Raw genomic sequence first — 26474 nt, 5'->3', positions numbered from 1 at the left:
ATGGGCGTCACATTTGCTAACTGCCAGTCAGCTGGGACCTCCCCGGATAGCCAGGACTGCTGATAAATGATGGATAGGGGCTTGGCCAGCTCCTCTGCCAGTTCTCTCAGTACCCTTGGGTGGATCCCATCCGGCCCCATCGATTTGTGGACATCCAAGTGCCGTAGCAGGTCACCAACCAGTTCTTCGTGGATGGTGAGGGCCACATCCTGCTCCCCGTCCCCTTCCACCAGTTCTGGGTACTGGGTATCCAGAGAGCAACCGGTTTTGCCGCTAAAGACTGAGGCAAAGAAGGCATTGAGCACCTCCGCCTTTTCCTCATCTCTTGTAACTAAGTTTCCCCCTGCATCCAGTAAAGGATGGAGATTCTCCCTAGTCCTCCTTTTGGTGTTGATGTATTTATAAAAGCGTTTTTTGTTATCTTTAACGGCAGTAGCCAGTTTGAGCTCCAGATGAGCTTTGGCCTTCCTAATCTTGTCCCTGCACAGCCTCGCTACATCCTTATAGTCCTCCTTAGTGGCCTGCCCAATTTTCCAAAGATTATAAACCCTCTTTTTTTTCCTAAGCTCAAGCCACAATTCTCTGTTGAGCCAGGCTGGTCTTCTTCCCCGCTGGCTCATCTTTGGGCGCATGGGAATAGACCGCTCCTGCGCCATTAGGATTTGCCTCTTAAAGAGCGCCCAGCCTTTCTGGACCCCTCTGCCCTTCAGAACCGCCTCCCATGGGACTCCACCAACTAGTGTCCTGAGCAGCCCAAAGTCAGCCCTCCGAAAGTCCAATACAGTGGTTTTACTGGTTCCCTTCCTGGCCCCGCCAAGAATAGTGAACTCCACCATTTCGTGGTCACTCTGCCCAAGACTGTTCCCGACAATCACATCCTCCACCAGTCCTTCTCTGTTTGTGAAGAGAAGGTCTAGCAGGGCACCACCCCTGGTAGGTTCACTAATCAGCTGCGTCAGGAAGCTATCTTCCACTTTCTCCAGAAACCTCCTAGACTGCTTCCTCTGGGCTGTGTTGTGCTTCCAGGATATGTCAGGGAAGTTGAAGTCCCCCACGAGTACAAGCGCCGACGATTTCGCAACTTCTGTCAGCTGCCTGTAGAACTCCTCATCCGTCTCCTCATCCTGGTTCGGCGGTCTATAGCAGACCCCGACCAGGACACTAGCCTTGTTGTCCCTGCCGATCCTAACCCAAAGGGACTCGATCTTGTCATTCCTAGCCTCGAGTTCTACAACATCGAAAGACTCTCTAATATAGAGAGCCACACCGCCACCCCTTCTGTGCTGCCTGTCCCTTCTGAAGAGCCTATAGCCAGGCATCGCAGCACTCCAGTCATGAGACTGGTCCCACCACGTTTCCGTGATGGCAACCAAGTCGTAGCCTGCCCGCTGCACGATGGCTTCCAGCTCCTCCTGTTTGTTACCCATGCTGCGTGCATTGGTGTAGATGCACTTCAGCTGGGCCTTTACCTTATCCTCCGGCCTTGCCATTGCTCCCCCTGGCACAGCCCCAACAGTCCTTGCTTCAGCCCCATCCCCCTTCTTACCTAGTTTAAAGCCCTATCAATGAGCCCCGCCAGCTCCTGGCCCAGGATCCTTTTTCCCCTAAAGGATAGGGACCCGTCTACGGCCATCAGACCAGGTGCTGAGTAAACTGCCCCATGGTCGAAAAACCCAAGATTTCTGCGTAGGCACCAGCCCCGGAGCCATGTGTTTAACAGGTGGGCTTTCCTTGTCCTCTCCGTACCCCTCCCTGTCAACGTAGGGATGGACGAAAATACTACCTGCACTCCTGCTCCGTCCACTAACCGTCCCAGCCCCCTAAAGTCTCTTTTGATAGCCTTCAGGCTTCTGTCATCAATGTCATCACTGCCCGCCTGGACTATCAGGAGAGGATAATAATCAGAGGGGCGTACCAGGTTGGGGAGCTTCCTGGCAACGTCCCTGACCCTGGCCCCAGGGAGGCAGCAGACTTCCCTACGGGTAGGGTCAGGCCGACAAATAGGGCCCTCTGTCCCCCTAAGGATAGAGTCTCCCACGACAATCACCCTTCTTTCTTTCTTGGTGGAGGCAGTCCTGATGCGTAGAGTCGACCTCCTCACCCTAGGCATCCTCCTGGGAACACTTTCTATCTCTTCCTCAGTTGCTGGTCTCTCAATCTCCAGGGCCTCAAACCTGTTTTGTAAGGGCACCTGGGAAGGTGGGGCCGGAAGGGGAGGGCATTGTTATAAGCTCCCTCTTAATTAATTTTTCAGAGAGCATTGCTTTAATAATAGAAAGGAATTTATTGAGTAAGCAACAGCAAGCAAAACAGCGCTGGGCGGCCGGGGAGTCTCGGCTCCGCCAACGGCGCGCACCTCACCCCCCCCAGGGTCCCTTTTTATATCTTGGTGATTTCAGGATTACGCAGCACGTCCGGGTATGTTCTGCGACTGCGCGCACTGTTGCTAGGGGGTCGTCTCTGTCCCTCTGGTGGTCGTGAAGATGAAGGCCGTAGTCTTCCTCGGCGTTGTGGTTCAACTTCTTTCTTTATTTGGTCATGTTGGCCCAGCGTGAGACAGGGAGGCAGGGTGTTGATACACTAGTTTAACAACTTATCAGGAGACGGTTACATGAACTTTGCAGCAGTGTTTTTTGAACAAAAGAGGCTACTGAGATGCAGAAGGAGAGAAGGGGAGAGGGTTCTCTTTTTTGTTACATTAAGCAAAGGAATTTTCATAGTGTCTAGCTAAGCATTATACAGCTCCTTACTTCAGCAGGGAGTTTTCACAACTCCCATTCCTCAAACAGAACTCCTTGTTTTTACAAAAGACAATGAACAAACATTTATTGTGTATTACAGGCATCGCCTGCCATGTCGCGCAGGGACCTGTCTCCACTCCTCCTCAACTCCCAGATCCCCTCCCTCTGTCCGACGGCGACAGGGCAGGGGGTCCACCCCCATTTGGGGTGTCTCACCCCGGTACCTCTCCTTGAGGCCCTGCAGGGAGTTGCTCCAGAAGTCTATCTCCCGCTCACATTCCCTGATGGCCCTCAGCCTCTCCACCTCCTCCTTGAGCTCCGCCACCATGCGGATCAGGTCATCCACTTGCTCACATCTCACGCACGCAGTGTCTCTGCCTCCCGCCGACGGCAGCAGCAGGCTCTGACACTCCCTGCATCCGGTGACCTGAACCGCTGCATTCTTTAACGGGCAGTCGGTCTGGGTGTGTACCGACCTCCTGCAGAGCGCTCCGTGCCTTGTGGAGACCATTATCGCCTAGCTAAAGACCGTCGTTAAGAGGCGTTCGTGTGGGCGGGGGTTGCTCTCCTCCCTTCCTGCTCGCCCTGCCTGCGCGACCTGTTTGATTTCACAGTGGAGAAGATTTTAAAAATGACTAATCTAAGAAGAACAAAAGGCAGGCTGCAGCAGGGAAAAGGTAAAGTTGCTTTTGTACTTTGCAAGATGTGGTAAAGTATCAGCCTTTTAAGGCCAATAATAATTCAATTCTCTGATTAAAAAATGAAAGAGGTGAGAGGAAATATGTGAATGAAAGGATTATGGATAATGTTGAGTTCTGCTGTGCTTTTGTTTTTAAAAGGCAACCAAAGTGCAATATCTTGTTACATTTCATGTGTGCTGGAAATGAAACAATACATTCTGGGATAGCTCAAGTTTCATATGAGAGAGAGATTTTTAATTTTAATTTTTATTATTATTATAAATTTTTTGAGATAAAGGGGCTACATGAAACATTGTCAGGTTGTCAGGACTTGCATTTTAAAACAGAAGTGCATCAAGATTCTGTTCTGGGTCTTCTATGTTTTCTCTGAACTGTGAAGCGATAGACTAAGCAGTTCTCTTAATGCAGTAAAATTTAGTTTTGCATTGCATTTTGTGGATGCAAATGTAGTACTTTAGCACTGGCAGGTAATTGGTGAAAGAGACAGCTGCTGTCTTTCTCCTAACTTTGCTCTCCAATTTAAAATGCACTAGGTGAGTGGGTGAGTCATTTTTTTTTAAATAATTACTAACTTTTGACTCTGTTTTTAAAACCTTAAATATTCTCTCCTGTCTTTGGTAAGATTGTGGTTTTATTGTTGATATTGCTGATCATAGGACACCTGTGCTATTGCTACTATATGTTTTTGCTCCACTGTGATGAAATTCTTGTTTGTACACGAAAGTAGCGTGTGAAGAGTTCCTCTTTCACTTGTGTGTGTGTTAGCTCCCTGTCAGATTTAACCCCCCCACCTTCCAAACCAGTAATTTGCCTTTCATGCCAAATGCTATGTGAAGTTACAGTGTTTGAGTGGTGATCACTCATGTGGGTAACATTGCCTGATTTTTCCTAATATGAGAAAATATCTGGATGCTATAATGTGCTGATTTTTAAAAGAGATACCAGAGAAGAGACCTTGTGCTCTGTATCTCTGTTGTGCTCTCATGCCATCATTGGGTGTGCACCCCTTCCCCCGTGTGCCCTCTGTTACGCACTCTCTTCATTTTACCTCTGGCTCACTTGCTGTCTCTCATTGTCTTGGCTCTTGCCTTTTCACTTGCTGTTCGTCAGTCTTCTATGATTAAGGAGGTATTGGGGAGGCATTGGGGAGGCAAGGACAATCCCCAGACAAGGACTGTATATCTCGAAACAAGACACTGGAACTCATGATAAGGAAGCGGCAGACGGACAGAGAAACAACTGTAAGGACTATAAATCTCAAAATTGGACATTGGAATTCATTATAAAGATACAACAAACGGAAGAATTGGCAACAACCAGCTCTCGCAATTAAGAAACGTGCCAATTCAGCAGATTCCTGACCAAAGGTGAAAAGTACACTGTGAGGAAGACTCGGGGTCTTCCTCCCAAAGACCCCTGCCCACGTCCCAAAGACCCCTGCCCACAATTCTTGGGAGGCTCTACGCAGGCGCAAGGTGCCAAAAGGCTAATTAGCATGAGAAGCGAGGGAAGGCGGGGATAGGTAATGCATATGTATAGGCGCTTGTAGAATATTGAGAGATTGATTGTATAAATTCAAGACTGCTTTCCGCTTTGGGTATGCACGATAGGTGGAGAGATCCCCCGTGCATCCAGCGCTGCAATAAAGAATATACCACTTAAAGGAATTTCGGCTTCGATCTTTGAATCAATCTGGCACCCCAGATGGGACAACCTCTCTGCTGGTCCGCAGGACCCGCTGGGGACAGGACTCCCTAGGGTACCCCCGGGATTTCCCGGAGGGACTCCTCGACTCACCGGATCACTGCGGAGGCAGACAAGGACCCCATCATTGTAAGTGAGTATATTCTTTATTCTGGTTTGGTTTTCTGGTAGACCGGTCATCTGGGACTGTCCAGTAAGTCGGAAGGTGACTTCTGCAGGACAGTATTTGGTATATACTTTGTGGTTAGTACCACAAGTATATCTGGGGACCTTGAGGTCCATCTATATCTGGAACTGTCTGTAAGTCGGAAGGTGATCTTCTGCGAGGCAGTGTTTGGTATATACTTTGTGGTAAGCACCATAAGTATATTTGGGGACCTTAAGGAAAGAGCTCGCTTTAAGGTCCATCTGGAATTGTGTTGTTTATTTCGGTTTTCTGACTCATGGAGTATGGTATTTAACTCTGGTTATTGTTACTGTGATTTTGGCTATTTTTCTGGTGGTAATAGTAGGTTCGTGGCATTGTTATAAGAAAGATATCGTTATGGTGTTACACAGTTCGGTTTTCTGACTTATCGCATGTGGAATTTGACTCTGACTATTGTTATTGTGATTTTAGCAATATTGCTGGTAATAGTAGCTTTGTGACATCGCTACTGAAAGATATTGCGTGCCTGTAATTTTGTGAGTGATACGTTTTTGTGATACGCTTTTGTAAGTAACACGTGTATTCTGAAAGTGTAAACTGGAAAATGGGGGGGCGAGTAAGCAGTGAAATTCCTAAGAAAAGTGCGTTAGAGTCACTGGAACACATGTGTTTTGAGTCACTGGAAGGATATTGGAGGATCTGCCGGTGGAAGTGTGAACAGGAAAACATTGATAAAATATTGTAATCAATGGTGGCCGCTTTATAAGCTGGAATGTGGAGAAAAGTGGCCCCTAAATGGAACTTTAAACTCTAATGTTTTGCTACAGTTAATGTTGGTTTTGAGAAGGAGAATAGGATGAAATGTTGTATACTGATGTTGTTTCAGCATCTTGGTGGGAAAAGGTACGGAATTAAGTTGGCCCCTGACTGAGCCTTTGATGTTGGCATTCTGGAGAAAGATAAAGGAAGTGTTAAAAGGGTTGTTGAAAGTGTTAAAGGTGTTTGAAGTTGAATGAGCAGGGAAAGAGGATGTAGGAATGTTAATAGTTCTGCCTCTGCTCTAGGCAGAGATCTTAAAATCATGGGTGTTAGCCCTTTGGGGCAAATGGATCATGATGGGTCCAAGAGAGAGTTGTTATGGAAACAGAAAAGCAGTTAACTCTTAAAACAACCTGAGTTCATGTGCGAGCTCAGATTACCGATGGGACCGCTCAGGGAACTGTGGACAACTGCATTCCCCTGACCGACCCCACTGAGACCCTAATCATCCCTAAAATTATGAACGGCTAAGTAAATACTAAAATCTGGATGAATTGGGAATTGAGAATATGCTTCCAACAAGGTCTAAAAGAAACCCCTATGGAATTTTTGGACCAACTCTGAAATGTAATGAAAATAAATAAATAAATAAATAAATAAATAAATAAAACAAAACAGTTTGGACCTGGCTTCGGAGGACAAATTGACTAGCCTTTTTCTAGGGTAATCATTGGTCCCTGATTTCAACAGGAATAACGGGGACCTGGGGAATCTACCCTAGTGGATCCTCCACTGATTATAATGAAGCTAGGGGAGGAGTGGAAGTGAAATTCCTTATTGATATGGGGCAACGTATTCAGTTCTAAATCAAGCATTAATGCCTTCACAGAATTATTATGTTAGGGTAAAAGGTGTGTTGTGGTTTAACCCGGCCGGCAGCTAAACACCACGCAGCCGTTCGCTCACCCTCCCCCTCCCTCTCTGAGACGGGGGACAGAAATGGAAAGTGAAGCCCGTGAGTTGAGATAAAGACAGTTTAATAAGACAAAATAATAATAATAGTAGTAGTAATAATACAATGATGATAATAGTACCACTACTAATAATGTGTACAAACAAGTGATGCACAATGCAATTGCTCACCACCCGCTGACCAATGCCCAGCCTAACCCCGAGCAGTCCGGCCCCCTCCCCCGGCTAGCCACCCCTATATATTGTTTAGCATGACGTCAGATGGTATGGAATACCCCTTTGGCTGGTTTGGGTCACCTGTCCTGGGTCTGTCCCTTCCCAGCTCTTACTGCACCCCCAGCCTGCCTGTTGGCAGGACAGAGCAAGAAGCTGAGATGTCCTTGGCTTGGTATAAGCACTGCTCTGCAACAATTAAAACATCAGGGTGTTATCAACACTCTTCTCATCCTAAGCCAAAACGTAGCATTCTACCAGCTACTAGGAAAAAAATTAACTCTATTCTAACTGAAACCAGGACAAGGTGTAACCGAAAAGGCTTATTTTTGTGAACCTTTGAAGTACAAGTTAGGGAAACAATGGGGCATACACAGATTTTTATATACGCCTAACTCCTCATGGGCACTCTTAGGTAGAGATTTATTAGAGCAATTAGGAGCAGAAATTGTCGTTGAAAAAGGGAAAATGAAATTAAGAATAGGAGAAGAACAACTAATAAATGTGTTAAGCTTGGCACTAATACAAACTGACCCTAAAAGTGAAATACCTTTAGAGATCACAGATCAATATGTCCAGGAGTTTGGGCTACCGAAGTCCCTGGAAGAGCAAAAATGTGACCTTAATAATTATTAAATTAAAGCCAGGAGAGAAACCCGTTAAGGTTAAGTAATATCCTTTGAGGATAGAAGATAGGAAAGGAATTAAAGAGATAATTGATAAATTTTTACAGTATGGATTATTGATTGAATGAGAATCAGAATACAATACACCCATATTGCCAATTAAAAAGGCAGATGAAAAAAGCTATAGGTTAGTTCAGGATTTGAGGGCCATAAGTAAAATCACTGAGGATATACATCCAGTAGTGGCAAACCCTTATACTTTGCCGACTAAATTAGTCAAGTCTGGTTTACCGTACTGGATTTAAAAGACGCCTTCTTCTGCCTAGGCTTAGCCACAGAAAGCCAAAACCTATTTGCCTTTGAATGGGAAAATCCCAATTCAGGCAGAAAAGACGCAGCTTACGTGGACATTACTACCTCAAGGATTCAAGAATAGCCCCACTATTTTTGGAAACCAATTAGCAAGGGAACTCGAAACATGGATGCCTCCGGACACTGAAGGTGCTTTGTTACAATATGTAGATGATCTCTTAATAGCTACCGAGACTAAAGGGAGCTGTATTCAATGGACTATAAGTTTTCTTAATTTTCTGGGTTTAAAATGGATATCAAGTCTCTTGACAGAAAGTCCAGCTGGCTCAACAAAGTGTGACCTATCTGGGATTTGAAATTTCGGGAGGACAACGAGAACTAGGAACTGAACATAAGGAAGTCATTTGCCGGACTCCAGAACCTCAAACGGTAAAGGAGCTACAAACCTTTTTAGGAATGACAGGTTGGTGTCGCCTTTGGATTTATAATTATGGACGATTGGTAAAGCCTCTATGTGAATTGATAAAGATTAACCAGTCAAAGTTAGTCTGGACTGGAGAAGCACAAAAAGTCTTTAAACAAGAATTGATGATTTTAAAATATCAAGCAATATTAGTAGAACTAGATGATGTGGAAATTGTGGTCACTAACGTCGTAAATCCAGCTTCTTTCCTTAGCGGAACTCTGGATGAACCTATAACTCATGATTGTATAGAAACAATAGAGACTGTGTATTCTAGTCGACCCAATCTTAAGGAAGAACCTTTAGAAGATGCTGATGAATCTTGGTATACTGATGGGAGCAGCTTTGTAAAACAAGGACAACGTAAGGCAGGATATGCTGTTACAACTGCTCAACAGGTAATCGAGTCTAAACCATTACCCCCTGGGACATCCGCCCAGAAAGCAGAGATAATTGCTCTTACACGAGCACTGGAACTAGCAGCAGGAAGGAAAATAAGTATTTGGACAGACTCTAAATATGCATTCGGCGTGGTACATGCTCATGGAGCGATATGGAAAGAACGTGGATTGCTGACTGCTCAGGGAAAACAAAAAGAAAACATGCTGAAGAAATTTTAAAATTGTTACAGGCTGTAAAACAATCAGAAAAGGTAGCTATGATGCATTGCCAAGGACACCAAAAGGGAAACTCTGATTTTGAAATTGGAAATCGATTGGCAGATCAGGAGGCTAAACAGGCAGCTGAAATAACTGAGGTGAAGGCATTGTCTTTAATACCAGATGGTAAAATCCAAACTATATATATGAACCAAAAAGCCAAATTATACAAAAGAAGACTTAAAATTAATTGAAGATTTGAAAGGTAAAATGAAACCAGATAGATGAGTATATTTAAAAGATAACTGTGTAATAAAACCCTCTAATTTGATATGGCCCATAGTTCTTACAGAACACAATAAAACACATCGGGGAGCTGACACATTGCATATACAACAATAAAACAAGTAACTCAACAATGTAGCATTTGCTTACACAATAACCCCAATACCAAGAATAGAATAAAATTTGGAATAATCAGTAAAGGAAATTATTCGGGGCAACTGTGGCAAATTGATTTTTCAGAACTCCCTAGAAAAGGGGGGTATTGTTATTTACTGATTCTGACTGACATGATTTCAGGAAGGCCTGAAGCCTTTCCCTGTCGAACAAACAAAGCAAGAAGAAGTGGTTAAAGTCTTGTTAAATGAAATAATACCATGCTTTGGGATTCTAGTAGCAATGTCTTCTGATAGAGTTTCACATTTTTGTGTGCAAGTGGTACAACAGATAAGTAAGATTCTAAAGATATTCTAAAGACAACTGCATACTCTTTATAGACCGCAGGCAAGTGGACAGGTAGAAAAAATGAAACATTTAATTAAACAACAAATAGCTAAAATCGGACAAGAATCTAATTTGTCATGACCTCAATCCCTCCCTTTAGCATTACTTAGAATTTGAGTTAAACCTAGAATAAAAGGGAATTTGAGTCCCTTTGAAATCTTATATGGAAGGCCGTATCCATTTCTATTTAGTGGAGAGGATCGAACGCAGTTAGGATTAGAATATTTATATGCATATATAACTGAACTTCAGAAATAATTAAATAAAGTACATAAATTTGTTCTCAGGACCTGGGCTAGACGGTTGGATCAACCAATCCACCCTTTTAAGCTCAGGGATTATATATATAAAGACTTTTTTCAGGACAACCCCTAGAGGAAAAACGGAAGGAAAGTGGACGGGACCATACCAGGTATTACTGACAACACACACCGCCATTAAGATTAAGGAGCAAGCAGCTTGGATCCACGATTCGAGGGTGAAGAAGGCCCTGGCGAGGATATGGACCACCACTCCAATTGGACCAACAAAATTATGGTTTTCCAGATCCTAATGATTGCAGGGGTGTGGTTCTCAGATTCGGGGTGGGCAGTTTGGGATGAGAACTTACACCTGTCCCTGATACAAACAATTTCTCAAGTAATTAATAAGACAAACTGTTGGGTATGCACCCATCTGCCACAGCATGGGAATAAGGGTGTATCGTTAATCAGGATTCCCTTGCCTGCAAACTTACCTTGGACTAATTTGTGGGAAAACACATCTTGGGGTCAAAAATATGAAGAAGTTTTGGAACTAGAAGTTAGTAGTTTCGTGCCATTGGAATCTTACTATGTATGTGTACAAAGGTGTAACCTGCCTAAGGGTATGGGAAAACAGGATTGTATAAATACGGGTACTACTTATGTGGGAAATCAGACATCTTGTAATCAAACAATTGATATTAGTACAACTAGCAGTTGGGCAAATTCAACCAGCTGGCCAGTTCCAGAAGGAAAAGGGTGGTATTGGCTATGCAATGATACAGCCCGTAAGGTCTTGCCCGAGAACTGGAAGGGAACTTGCACTCTTGGAGCAGTAGTCCCCAGTATGACAGTACATGATGTAGTGCCTCGAGGTTACTTGAGAAATCATATCTGGAGAATTAGACGAAAAATTAACAATCCATTGATAGAGAGACACACCGCTTTTCATAGTTTTGTTCGATGGTTTATCCCATGGTTAGGAGTGAATGAATTGGAAAAGGCGATAGTTAATATTTCTGCAATTATAGAGAAGTTAGAAAACAAAACTCTGGATGCTATAAAGGCTCAACAAGAAGAGATATCTAGTTTATCACAGGTAGTATTACAAAATCGGATGGCCCTAGACTTGTTACTGGCCGCTCAAGGGGGAGTCTGTACAGTAATAAATACAAGTTGTTGTATGTATGTAGATCAGAGTGGAAGGATCTCTACCGACCTGGAAGAAATATGGAAGCAGACAAGGGTCCTACATGAGATCAGTAAAGATGATCTTTCATGGAGTTTTAGTGAAATATGGAATAAGATAACCGCCTGGTTGCCCAACTTCCAATGGTGGGAACAAGTGTTCATTGCTCTAATCACATTAGTAGTGTTAGGAATATTTGTGTGCATGTTGTTTAGATGCCTGCTTTGTTGTGTTACTGTAAATAATGAAAGTATCTGATGCAAAAGAATTTGCATGGGAAAAGAAAAGGGGGGATTGATTAAGGAGGTATTGGGGAGGCATTGGGGAGGCAAGGACAATCCCCAGACAAGGACTGTATATCTCGAAACAAGACACTGGAACTCATGATAAGGAAGCGGCAGACGGACAGAGAAACAACTGTAAGGACTATAAATCTCAAAATTGGACATTGGAATTCATTATAAAGATACAACAAACGGAAGAATTGGCAACAACCAGCTCTCGCAATTAAGAAACGTGCCAATTCAGCAGATTCCTGACCAAAGGTGAAAAGTACACTGTGAGGAAGACTCGGGGTCTTCCTCCCAAAGACCCCTGCCCACGTCCCAAAGACCCCTGCCCACAATTCTTGGGAGGCTCTACGCAGGCGCAAGGTGCCAAAAGGCTAATTAGCATGAGAAGCGAGGGAAGGCGGGGATAGGTAATGCATATGTATAGGCGCTTGTAGAATATTGAGAGATTGATTGTATAAATTCAAGACTGCTTTCCGCTTTGGGTATGCACGATAGGTGGAGAGATCCCCCGTGCATCCAGCGCTGCAATAAAGAATATACCACTTAAAGGAATTTCGGCTTCGATCTTTGAATCATCTATATGCTCCTTTGTGTTCAGTCATGGGCACGTGCTCTCTTGCTCTGTCTTTCTCACACGTGCTTCTTCATGCTTAGTCTTGTGTGCTTGCCCAAGTCTTTTTCTTACACAGTCACATTGTCCCTCTTCATCTCTCATACCGTCTTGTGCTCTGGCTCACTCTACTTTATTGCTTCTTCCAAATTTCTCATTCACTTATACACTACGTACATCAGGTACGGAGGCATACACTACATCAGTTGTTTATTCTAAATAGTGGATATGTTGAACCCTTCTTTGTAACATGTTGCATGTTTTATGGCTAATCTGATGATCCATCAGTGAATGACAAACTGCTCCATTAATTGGATCATTAATATTAATCCAATATTAATGCTTGGTTTTGTTTACTTCCACTACTTTATTAATATTATTCTCATTTTGTTTCAGAAACTCCAAGTGGAAAATAAAAAATCAAGTATTAGAGAATTTAAGGTCTTTGGGATTTGCTAAATTCAGTTAAGAACTGATTTCATTATTAATTCCAATGTCCAATAAAAATTGAATCTCACTGGGCAGGGTTTAAAATTCTGGCAAGGGTATTATCCATACAACAGCCTAGTCTGTCAGTGGCTAAGCATGTTGCAGTGGAAAAACTGAAGTCATAGCTTCAGGTAGTACTGTAGTCCAGCAGAAGGAATTAAAAAAAAAATAAAAATTAGGACTGTAGGCCTACTGCTAGCTAATATTTATCGACCCTAGCCTTGGTTAAATGATGCAAACACTAAGCAAATGTTTTCAGTAATATGGTCTATCAGAATTCATTGGAACTTAGAACTGAAACGTAATTAAAGTCAAATATAAATTATTGAGAGCAAATAGTTTCAGGTTAAGGAGTTGAACAAAGATAAGCTAGTAACTACTTTCCTCCATGAGAAGGGATGATGTATGAAGAAATTACATATTTCCATTAACTTTTTGTGTGTTGCCTGCAGTCTGCTTTGGAGAACATACCAGTTCCTCAACCTGAACTTATATATCAAATTCCAGGTGTCAAACCAACAAGTAGATGTGTCAAAATGTTTGATTCCTGGGTTCTCAGTTAGAGGTTCTGAACCCTCTACAAAGAAAAATGGGCAGAAATAAATGGGTCATCTTGAAGTTGGGGACTAATAATGATGGAGAAGAAAAAGAAATTTAAGTAAGCAGAAAATGTGACAAAAAGAAGTGGCTATCTCTGAGAGAAAAACAAAACAAAACAAACAAAAAAAAAAACAGGAATCTGTAGGTGCTGCTAAAAGACTTCATGTAGACCTTCACTCAGCTTGATGCAGAAAGTGGGCTTGTCCTACACATGTATGGAAGACTGGTGACACTGACTGTGTAGCTTTGTGTCAAGGAAGCTGCAGCATAGTCCTGACTGTACGTGATCGTCTCTAGCACAGAACACAATTATCAGATTCAGTTCAAAGAGAAATTCCAGACTTTGGTCAAACATACATTGAAGGTCAGCTTATGATTTTTTAATTATGTATTTTGTTTCCTAGAGATCATTATCATTATAGATGAAATGGCAAAAATTTTTATCAGTTTACTGAAAGCACAAGTAATACAGTTGTAGAGGCTAGTAATAACGTGAAAGAATGCAAAATTATTACACAAGTTTATATTTCAAAGAATCATTCCTGATTCTGTTTCTTATACAGGAATATCAAAGAATGGCATTCATTCAATTGAAATGAGAGTGCACTATAGCAGTTTCCAAATATTAAGATTGCTGGAGGGAACTCCTGTAACAATAAGTATATATCTTCCAACATACTTAGGTATGCACAGCAGAAACCGATGCCATTTACAACAAAGTGTATTGGTTCTTTTCTTTGTAATCGTCTGTCACTTCTTGTCTGGTAGTAACATGCATTATTCATTGATAATAATTTATATTTGTTATAGTTTTTGAATTTTATAGAGGTTTTCCTCATTATTGAAACATTATGTACACAGATTTTGTTAAACTTGGAACTTAGAAAATGGAAAGAAGTGGTTTCAAGTAGAGTATTTGGAAGATCATAAGAATGTGGATGAAGAACTTCATGCTTCTTGTCATCTTAAATGAATTTTATTATTTAAGTTCCTCTTTGGCTGTATATAATTGCTTTATAAATATTAAAGTGTCTAATAATCACTAATATTGAAACTGTGAAGGTTTACGGATATCTTCAAGGCAAAAATGGCAGGGAGAGTAACATTTTTAGCTAGACCAATACAGTTAAAAAAAAAAACAGGCAAGCTTTTGGATATGAAGCCATTTTCTGGCACCTACGCAAAAAGACACTTAAATAAGGCATGAAATAAATTCTCTTATGTTCCTGCAAGATTGAGAACTGTTGCAAAACTTTCATAACGAGTTATAATGTAGTTCAGAAACATCTGTCAGTGCTGTTGGTCTAAATTTCTTGATACTTTTAACATCCATTAATAACTTTTTTTCCATTTAATAACTTTTTTTTTTTCTCTCTAGATTTATAGTTTAAAGAAAAAAAATAGCCTATCACACAGAAATAGTTTCCTATTAAAACTTTATTAACAATATATCTTCTTATTAACAGTCTCTTATTTAAAGAAAAGCAAACAGACACTATATATATATATATGTTTATATATATATATATATATAAACAGTAATGACAAAAGAGCCTCACAACATTTACATCCATATCTTTGTTTTTTTCTTCTTCCTCTTCTTCTGAATGTTTGTGTAGAGTCTGCTTCCAAAGAAAAAATGTTGATGGCTTTATTTCCTCTTTCACATAAAAGGAATATTTAATGCAAGAGGCTATCACTGAAAATTGCAGGTTCTGACCATCTCCTAAATTCCTGGTTTTATGCGTGTCTGAGTATTAAAAAGAGTAGCCACTGGGTGGCTGCTGTGGTTGAGAGAATAATGAAATTCTTTGTAATGGTTATAGCATGACATTCTCTTTCAGAGTAAAGAGTGCTGTAGTGGATGAAGATCTTCATTTTCTTCTGTTATGGATTGTCCTATCATATAAAAGAATGCGTTTTATGTGATATAAAAGTATCTTTAAAAATGTATTGGAACTCTGAGAACCCACTTGCAAGAATCTAAATGATTTTCACTTCATTCTTGAACACGGCTAAGTGCTTTAGTTGTTATTACTGAATATGATTTCATCCTGTAATTAAGTAATTCAGTGTGAGGCTAATAAAAGTTGTGTTTTGCAATTTGTGCATAAGAACAACAGAAAATATCATGAGAATCACCTTGACTAATTTTAAATTAATGAAATAACATTATCTTTAATGCTCTCCTGAAAGCAATTTGCAAATTATGTTAAAAAAACAAACAAACAAACAAAAACATAATGGGAAAGAGTAGTTTGGGGGTTAAATAGTAATTAGTAAGATTAGAATAGTAAGACGGAAATAAAGGATCAGTGCCTTAAAAGATGTCAGGGTAAAAACTTCCATTCTCTAGAAGGACATTCTTTCACTTAAAAAGAAAATTTTGGGTGTCTAGTATGGAGGGGGACGGTAAGCTGGTAACAATGTCACTACTAGCAAAGACTGGTACTTGGAACAAATGACAATTATTTGCTGTAACGAGTAATTGCCCAAGATTAGGAAAGGTGCTGGGGCTATATGGGTGAAATTATTTTAATCCCCTTAATAAATAAATAAATAAATAAAAGTTAAAAAAGAAACAAAAATCACTTCAAGATTCATTTAGAATACCTGACTACAAGGTAACATTCAACGAAATCAAGCTCTTCATGATGGATAGATTCCACTGCAATAGTGTAATCTTCAAATTGAGAGTGGAAAAATAGTAAAAGAAAGTGTCAAAAATGAGACTTCGGAAGAAGTAATGAATTCTTTTAAACTAACTTAGTACTTAAGAAGAATTAAAAAAAGAAAATGGCAAATGTAGTAAAAATAGCAAAAGAGTAATAGGAGAAGTGGCAAGGGAAAAAGGAAGATATAAATACTGATAATAGGGATAACCAGATATGTAACTCCATTGAAGAATGGATTTGATTATTAATTAGTTGTGGTCAGCATGCCACTATAGAGGTGTTCGTGTGGAATGGGGGAAGTCTCATAGACATAGGAACATATGTCTAGACATAGGAACTTGATCTGCTTGAACCCCAGCTCTATAGGTTAACTAACGAAAGTAATTACAAAAATTAAGATGATGTTCAGAGAAAATAGAAAGGAAGCTAAGATGTGTGGTCAATAACATTGTTTCTTGAGTCAGTGAAGTCTGGAAGAGATACTAAGGAATTTCTGATGAGGTAGTTTTTGGAAACTGTAGATCTCTCTAACAGTATTAAAGGGAAAAAAGTAGATAGGAGTGTTCACTCTAGTCATATATGACATTTTAGCTTTCTAAATATGGATTATGGGGAAAAAAATGGTAGTAATAATCCAAGAGCCTAGGTACTGACATTCAACCAGTATCTTCATTGATTTCTTTGCCATGACAAATCTGATATTGAGGATTAAGAAAAATTTTAGGAAAAAACAAAAGAACTTTAGATCCTATGATTCTTCATTGATTTGCTTTAACTTAAATGGGTAAACAGGAAGAGATCTTTAATGCCCTTGGTTTTTAAAGGGCAAACTCAGAGAAATGAAATATTTACAAATACAACACTGAGGAGCCCAAATACTCAAAAGTGAGACATAAATTCAACATGAAAATTTGTTTTTGTTCCCAGAAATGTAAGTTGAAAGAGGGCCTGCAGCTGTCTGAAGAGTACTGACTTCCAAAAGGGTAGTAAGGAAAGAGGATGTGAGAATCCCAGAATCATAGAATGGTTTGGTTTGGAAGGTACCTTAAAGATAATTGAGTTCCAAGCCCCCTGACAAGGGCAGGGACACCTCCCTGGTGCCCAAGGACCAGGTTGCCCAAGGACCCATCCAGCCTGGCCTTGAATACTTCCAGGGGTGGGGAAGTGTTCCACATCTTCTCTGTGGGTAAGTGCATCCACAGCTTCTCTGGGCAACCTGTTGCTGTACCTCTCCACCCTCAGAGCAAATAATTTCTTCTTTATACCTAAACTAAGCCTCCCCTCTTTAGGTTACTCCTTGCCTGTAAAGCAATTCCGTGTTTCTCTTAGATAAACATTATTTTACCTAAAGTTACTTAGTAATGCACCAGGAATTTATTCAAAATAGTATATTGCTTTTTGTGTGTACTAATATTTCTAACTAATTTAAAATTTATGTACTTCCTTGCAGTAAACTTACGTTTTGTCTTCTAATCTTTTCTAAATGAAACGTATTTGGTAAGGTGTCACTCTCAGCTCTGTTTCCAAGCAAGTGTTGGAAATAGGTGGAGAATTCATTCAAAATTTTAGTAAACTGCACCAATTTTGTGATTCTGGAGATGAATGAGGTTAACATTATTTAAGAGAAAACATGGTGAAAGCAGTATTGGACCATTTGCATGGAATTGCTGAAGTGCCTAAATTCTCCATACAGATAAGAATGTTTGAAATTGAATGGTTTTCACACATGCCAAATAGTGTATGCATGACTTCCCTGCTTAAATGCTTTATGCTTCCTGAAATTTGGTGACTTGTTGCCTCTTCAGGTGTAGGTAGAATATGTGTTGTTCTAAGACATTAGAAAACAAGAAGAGAAATTATTTTTGTGCCCTTATTTCCTTTGTTGGGGAAAGGGGCATAGGCCAGTAAGATTCTGAACAACTGAAATGTTAAAGCTTGTGGGCGTTGCAAAAAAATGACTACATATATAAGTCTTTGCAACTGTTTGGAGCTGCTTTTATGAAAATGGTAATATACAATGAGAAGTAGTCCATGGAAACTAGTGCCTAGAACAAAAAGCCAATGTATTTTTTCTTTATTATATAATGTTCAATTATATGTGCCCGATAGCCATCCTGTGCAAAGAACATATCAAGAGCTTTAAACAAAATCTGATTATAGTTATATTCAAAGCTATTAGAATTGATTTCAGAAAAGCTCTCCATAACATTTACAGAGCCATTTGCAATTCTGGCTATAGCGGTGGGGGGGGCGAGGGGACAAAGAGATTGTGGTCTCCTAGAGTACACAAACCTTTACAAAATCTTTTCTTACTCTTTGCTCCTATGAATCTCTGTGGTCAGTAATTCTGAGAAATTCCTTTGTTACCATTAAGATGGCCAATCCTTTCAGTTCTCTGAAGTACACTTGTCTAAAGCTAAACCCGTAAGTATAGACTATGTTAGAGGGAGGACTGCCATTTGTCTGGAAAATAGGAATTAAACCTGTGTTATCCTCATTGCGTTCTGTTAGGGTTTCTAGAAAAGATAGAAACTGCAAACAATTCAGCTTGATTTCCATATCTGTGTGGACATACAACAGGTCAGGTGCTTGGTAATTCCTTATTTTGTAGCTCAACCGTGCATACGAGAGAAACTGACTTCTTACCAAGAGACACAAATGCATGATGTATCTAACTTCAAAACTGCTCACTCAGAATTAATTTGCTGTTTGCTAAGAAATGTGCAGATGCATATGGAGTTCTTTGTCTTTTTTTTTTCCTTTCAGTGCCATGAGCACTAGGTTAATTGAGGTGCTGGGTACTATCATTTAAATGTTAAAATTGCATTGTGGTTATCTTCTTCAACAAAGATATGTGCCTTGATGTAATAAACTTGGCATGATATTTAATTGTTTGTAATAAGTGTGGTAAAATCACGGTCATTCATATTTTACAAAATCACAGAATCATCTAGGTTGGAAGAGGACTCCAGTATCACCTATTCCAACCTCTGACCTAACACTAACAAGTCCTCCACTAAACCATATCACTAAGCTCTACATCTAAACGTCATTTAAAGATTTGTTACAGAAAATGTCCAGTGCCAATCCATTAAAAAAAAAAAAGTAATAAAAAGGTGTGCTTGTATATATATGTATTTAATAGTGGAATTTTAATTTGCAAGTGTAATTATGCAAATACCCAAAATATATTTGAAGGCTTTAAACTTATGCTGGCTTCGTATTTTTATAGCAAACTTTAATCTGAAAATAGACACAGCTCACAGCCTGTTAATAAAAATATATCTTCATCAGTATTAATTTATCTTCAATCCATCCATGATTCTTTTTAATTTTATTGTCCACTTCCCATCCCACAGTTAGAAAGACATAGTCTAGAAATGAAAAATTGAAAACAAGTGGTCTGGAAATTAAAAGTTGTGCTTAGATTGATCATAGCAACTATTAAAGAAGTTTGCTATTATTGTTTTTAAGACGTTCATGAAAATTTTAACTTCCATGTTTAAGGTTTCCATGATTTGTCTACTGTAGCATGCAGTAGGCAAGCAAGCATATTGTCCTTATCATTCTGCTTTCTCCTGAATAGGCAGAAGGCACGGTACAAAAACATACCTGGTACAAAAGGCTTGACAAGCAGAGATAAAACAAGGCACTTACAAAGTTATAAGTTGAGAAAAGTGGTATTGCAGTAAACTGACTGCTCCACCTGATCCTCCTGTGCACAATGGATTACTTGCAAACTAGCTGGATGCAGACGTTCTGTGTCTGAAGAAACAGATTGTTCTACCATTCTCTGAATTTGTATTGACCATGTCTTTCATCTTCATTTTATGACGAGATCAGTTGACTGGACTTAAAAAGGCCTAGGAGCTAATGATTTACCTTGAAGGCTTTCCATCATAGCTGTTTTTTTCCTGGTGGCTACAGCCTGTTGCCTTTTTTTTTTTTTTTTTACTGCTTATAGTGAATTGAGCGTCCTGCCCTAGAAGTGAAGAATGGGAGATAGTTAGAGAAAGAATGAAGTGATAAACTGTTCCCTCCTTGTCACATTCATCCTGGTTTCCTAATAAGGGACTTCTTAAAATTGAGCCTTGCGCTACTGTGCATCAGGAAGAGATCTAAGCAACCAAGAGGTGACATACATAGAAGTTTGCTGTGGTAAGTGGAAAGTTTAAATTCGTGATTTAAACTTTCTGGCTCAGCTCTGGCCAGCAGCCAGAACCTTTTGGAGCCGGCCAGAGCTAGCTCTGCTCTGACATGAGGCAGCTGCTGGGCTCTGCTCACCCCTGCAGCCAAACCTTTACCATGTGTACCCAGTACACAAAGCTTGGCTGGAATGCTACAGTACAGTTCCAACAATTCATAGAATCACAGAATGGTTTGGATTGGAAGGGCCCTTAAAACCACCTGGTTCCACCCCTTCTGCCATGGGCAGGGACACCTCCCACCAGACCAGGTTGCTCAAAGTCCCATCCAGCCTGGCCTTGGGCACTGCCAGGGATGGGGCACCCACAGCTCCTCTGGGCAGCCTGTGCCACTGCCTCACCACCCTCATAGTGGGTGAAATTTGTTTAATGCACTTCTTCACAGATTTAGTCTTAATTTCTGACTCTGGGATTAAAGCTACAGCTGCCTAGAGGAGCCTGCTAAAAATTGATCAAGGGAACTGTCATCATCTTTCTTTTTCTCTTATGAAGTATGTATTTCTGTATGGACACCATTGGCACACAGAGATGAGGTAGGAATGGAGCACAGATGTGTTAAAACTTCAATTAAAAGCAAATTTCAAGCCTTAGGAGAGGTGATACTTTGGGATAGGGTGCGTGTGTTTTTCTTTCTTTGTTTTTCATGAAAAGCAGATAAAAACACTCATATCCTTATGGATAGTACTTAATAAGTTTATCTTTTTATTTGACGTGAGGGTATGGAACTGGATTTAAGTTTTTTTTTGACCCATACAAGTGACTGGAAATTTTGGTACAGTTGCCAGAGACAACATCTGATTTTTTCACTGGTCTCTATTGCAAATTATATTTCCATCAGAGTACTTTTCATGACGAATTGTTCATGAAAATGATTTCAGGAGGTAGAGCACCTGCTGAAGTCCTGCATTGCATATTAATGTAAAGGCGACAGGTCTTGCAATTCTTGTGTGATGTTCAACTCTGGCAACATGCAAACTTCTTTTTGTTAATGAATTGTGCTAAGTAATGCTTTACTCTTTTATGTATGTAATTATTAATATGTAAATTACCAATGCAGGTTGGCAGTTTGGCAGAGCAAGACCTTTTTATAGTTTGTCTTGTTTAGACTGAAGAAAATCAGAGGCAGTTATGGAAAAAAAAGGAAAATGGCTGAAATATATAGTTGCAATAGTTGTAAGCTGTGAGTAGGCATGAAACATTAGTTAAAATACATTAAATGTTTACTTAGTCAAATAGTGACTTCAGTCATGCAACAGAATGGTTCCCTGCTAGTTCAATAAATCTAATGAGGCAAAGCAGTACCTTTCCTGATGTTACTGGTTTACAGCCATTCAAAGGATACTACAGTGAGCAAATGGCTACTTCATTTCTTGATGCCAAGGACATTTAGCATAGCTAATGAGGGACCAAGACAAAAAAGGCTGTAAATTATTTTTGACGATTGGAGCTCCTGGATTAGTGAAAAACTAAGAGTTAAATCTCGGTGTCTGTTGCAGGAAATCTGTGCTTTTGGGTCTGTTCTTGTTTTAAATATTTATTGCCATATGAAATCAGGCTATGTCTAGCAAAAACATTGGAAGACTTGCAGAGAAGCAGGATCCAGAAAGATTAAAAATTTGGGCAAGTGCTTGGGTTATTGAAAGACCAAAGCAAATTTTGTCTGTAGACTTTCAGACTTTGGAAAGAGTTCAGTTACTTTTTGTTTGTGATTGCTATTTTCTGTCTCTTAATGAAATAAAATAGAAATCCATGTGTTCATATGAGATGTTAATTTGCATGTAATTATGAGAAATAATGATTCAGAACACTTCGAATCAAAAACAGTGATAGGATTCAAGTTTCCATAAAAATATCATCTTTAAGTGGTAGTTTTAATTCCAGGTTCTTTGCATTTCAATATGAAATATAAGACTTTACATCAGAGATTTTACATTACTTTACAAGCTATGTAATAAGTTGTAATAAAAACTTCCCATTTAAAAAAAAAAAAAAGAAAGAAAAAAAAGAAAAAATAAAGATAACCAGCTGATGCATTGCCTGAGTACATATTTTCTCAGCCATTTGCCTCATTTTATGTACAGCTTAATATGTATTTTCTCTCTACTTTGTCTATAAATATATATTTTCATATCCATAAGAATATACTCATGTTCTTAGTAAATGAAGGCATGCTTTCAATAAATTGAATGTCCAGCTGGCTGAAGATTTAAACAGAAAAAGGATACAAGAAGATATTTGGTAGATAAACATGTTCTTGTTTAGTTTTTTTTGATACTGATTGTTTAGAACTCTGAGTGCTTGCTTATGCTAGCTTTGGGCTGTTCTTCAAAAAGTCAATCAGCACAGTCTAGATGGTGGCTTTGATCTTTGTTTTTATATTTGTTTTAAGAGACTAAAAGACACGAAATTTGTGATTACATGGTTTCTGAGATCATCCCCCCCTCCACACATTATCCACAGATGGTTTAAGGGGACTAAAGAAAGGCTGCCTGCCTGAGGTTTTGACATCTTCATTATAGTCCCAGCAGGCTACTTTATAAACATCAGCATTTTTGCAGTTGTTCTTGCAGGTGCTTAAAGGAGATTGTGGCCTTTCACCTAGCATAATCAGCTTCCTTTTATTTCACAACATTTACTATTCCTTTGCATAGCCTTATTGTTTTTACACAGTGCTCTTAAAGGAAAACTTAACGAATTATTCCAACACCTGCTGGCCACAAGGCAAACACTGATCTTCATGTTAGTCCTATGAGAGCTTACCACAGCCTCCCTAAGGCACATTTATCATGCAACTAGACGTCATCAGTCTCTGAAGGAATGTGATAGTGACTTGCTTACTTTCACATCGTGTGTCATCTGCACTGTGCAAAATTTACATTTCTAAACTTTGTATTTTATAGTTCAGTAAATAATAAAACCAACTTTTACAGACTTTTGGCAGAATATTTCTTAGGTCCAAATCCTTACATTTTAAATCACCTAAATTATGCTTGCTGCATTTGTCTGTTGCTTTTATGCATATCATTTTCCCATGTTTCTAGTTATGCTTCTCTATGCTTTGGATAAGTGGATAAGTATGATAATCAAAGTTTGTTTGTAATTTAAAATATTTATCAGCATGAAGAGTGATGCACATAAGCAACATTACACCCTGGAAAGGAACTGTGATAAAAAAGCAGATATGTTAACAACTGTTAAACCAGTGCAGAAACTAATTTTGCTTCTATTACCTTCTAAGCTAGCAGACTTAACCTTTGGTCTGAAAGTGGTCAGACTTTCTGTTTGGACGTTATACTGCCGGATGAAGCAACAATATTGTAAGATCTTGTTAATGAACTCTTGATAAAGCATAGACTTACAATGAACCTTATTTTCTCACTGCTACAGTACCGATGCATAGGCAACAGAAATTATTCAAAAAAACCTTTTTATCCGGAATTAATACCTATAGACACACACGTGCTTGAAAGCCATCTTCTGCTTACAAGGGCCAAGTATTTAGAATTTCAGAAGCACAGAAAGCTGTCGTGTTGCTTACATGGGGGGTATGATTTTAAATAGTTGTGATTACTACACACCAAGCATTCCTCTGATTTTAATCCGTCTGTTTATGCCCATATGGAACTATTTTTTATTAGTTATATATTTCAGCAACCATGGCTCCTTATACTGCCCCCCACGGATTAATTCTGAAGCACAAGAAGAAGCATCGAATAGGATTTCTTTACAAATGTCTACCAGAAACACTCCAAAGCCTCGATGGGTATCAAATGCTGCCGGATCCCAAACACATCTTCTGCTCTTCTCTTGCTGATTCTCAGTCAAGGAGGCTTTGCAAGAGCCTGAAATCCTGCTCATTTCAGAAAGGGCACGGCAATCACGAGCACATACTGAAAACTTACTGACTCCCCCCCCCCTCCCAAAATGACACCCAAACCAGTCGCGGGAGGGGAGGGGCGGAGGAGGGGAGAGATCCCATTTCCTACTTCCTCAAACAAACACCAAGCAAAATGCCGGCTCAGCGGCGCTGTGGGGCGGCTCCCCCCAGCCCCAGCCCCGGCCCCGGCCCCGTCGCTCCCCGCTCCAAACCTGCTCCGGGCGGCGGGAGGCAGCCTCCGGGCGGGCTGAGGGGCCGGCGGGCCGCGCCTGGGCCGCCCGCGCTGCTGGTGACAGCGCCTCGCTAGGCAACGGCCGCAACCTTCGGCGGCGCCGCCCCGCCGCGCACAGCGGCCCCCCGCGGCAGGAGGGCGCGGGCGGAGCGGGGGTTGAGGGGTGGGTGTGAGGGGACACCGGGGGGCAGCCCCCGGCCCCCACGGACGCGCACAGCTCGCCCTCGAGTCCTGGGGAGGGTGGAGGGGGCCGTCTGCTTGTGGTCAAAGCAGGGGTGCGAAATGCGGCTTCCATCGCCGCGCTCGTCATGGAGGAGAGCGTCTCCTCACGGCTCCGGTGGAGCTCAGCGGTAAAGGCTGAGTTTTCCCTCAAACACAAGCGGTCTCCAAGTAGGCGAGCCACGCTCACAACTGCTCGCAGCTGCTGGCCCAGCAGCCGCCGGGAGTGCCCAGGCACACGTCCACACACAGACACATCTGTAGACACAATGCCGACAGAGCTCAAGGAGCAAAACGCGAACGGATTCTGTCCGATTTGTATATGAAAAACAACAGATAAGACCGAGTCGGTCCGATTCATGACATGGAACACTGCTTTAGCAATTTGTAAGTGCACAGAGCTTACTCCACCCTAAAGACTTGATAAACAAAGAGACATTTAGAAAGCTAAGCTGTGAAATGACTGAAACAAAAGGGTGTATTTCCAGCTTCAGTTCCCTAAAGCATGCAAGTACTTCTCAGAAACAGAAGACAGGACAATGTAAAGATGTAATCTGCGATTAAGTAGTTCTTCTTTCACAGGGAAAACCAAAACCAATGACTTTTCAGGGACAGCAAAAACTCTTGATGAGACAACAACCTTACTCACTGTTGAAAATACAATCCCTTTACATCATTGGCCTCACTCTGCTGCTGTTCTCTCTTTTTTCTTCTTTTCTCTCTTTTCTTCACATTTGTAGATCTACACTCTGAAGCTAGAGATTTACCAGCACGTCGGCCACTTCTGCCTTTTCCAGGCTCTGAATCAGTATCACTTTCCAGTTGTAGTAAGGCAAAACGAGATGCAGTGGTAGGGACTGAACTGATTAGAGCAGATTCCACTGCCATGTCTGAAATTCTACTGAGCTGGCTTCTTTTAATTATCAGTTTCCTGGGAAAGTAGCACAGAAGGTAGAATGAAAACATTGTTTGATCAAACAAGCAATAATTCATATCATTAAACCACAGAAGTGTTTTTTTTTTTGGCTCAAAAAGCATAAGACAGGGCTGGAATTGGGGGAATGAGGGAGAAATCAAAAAGATACAGTATAATTTATTTATATTGTAACTGACTACACTGTATTACCTTAGGTAACTAAAGAAGAATTACATAAAAAAAAAAAAAACCAACAACAATCTACCAAACACATTTTAGGCTAATACATTCGCTCTTGAGAGATTTCGTGGAAAAAAGGTGGCTCTAAAAGAAGCTGGTCTTCATGTTCTGGGTGGAAAAAGACACAATAGAATAGAATAGAATAATTTAGTGCTTAAAAACTATTTCAGATGCCATCCCCAGAGCCTGACAAACACAATTTAAAAATGAAGTAGATAATACACATACGCAAGCTCCAGTTTGGGGTAAGCAGCCTTATCTCTTCTTTTACAAGAAGTTTAATTTTGTTTGCAATGCACTGGAGATTCAGCAAGCAGTTTTCTCCACAGGGAGGTGAACCCAGCATTTCAGCTGGTACCGTCCACAAACATCAAGTTCACCTGTTCTTACAGCAAGACACAGAGGATACGCTGGGGGGAGACGGAACTAAGCAACACTTATGCCTTCTGTTGTTGCCTGTAGCTAAAAGCAACATGTACATCCCTGGGACACCATTCTAAAGATCAAATCATTTACCTAGCATTAAAGATAGATCCTGGGTATATCTATGTTTGTCCAACTGCAGTTTTTCCATGCAGAGTTTGGTCAATTAGCAGAGTATTGAAAGTGATGATATCCATCTCTGATTACAAATTTCATAGAAAACAGACATCTAGATATGCT

General features: G+C 40.6%; 1 long non-coding RNA gene across 1 annotated transcript; it reads right to left on the bottom strand.

The window, feature by feature from the left end:
- Window positions 1-18795: 18795 nt before the first annotated feature.
- On the bottom strand, window positions 18796-26137 carry LOC140002383 (uncharacterized). Its single transcript, XR_011808754.1, has 2 exons — window positions 24417-26137; window positions 18796-24177 (listed from the first exon to the last, which is right to left on the bottom strand). It is a non-coding gene; the product is annotated as an uncharacterized lncRNA (long non-coding RNA).
- Window positions 26138-26474: the final 337 nt, after the last annotated feature.

This window comes from Anas platyrhynchos, chromosome 4, assembly GCF_047663525.1.
Source record: "Anas platyrhynchos isolate ZD024472 breed Pekin duck chromosome 4, IASCAAS_PekinDuck_T2T, whole genome shotgun sequence".
NCBI lineage: Eukaryota > Metazoa > Chordata > Aves > Anseriformes > Anatidae > Anas > Anas platyrhynchos.
The sequence above is the reverse complement of the archived record's forward strand: the minus strand, read 5'-3'. Positions and strand labels throughout refer to the sequence as shown.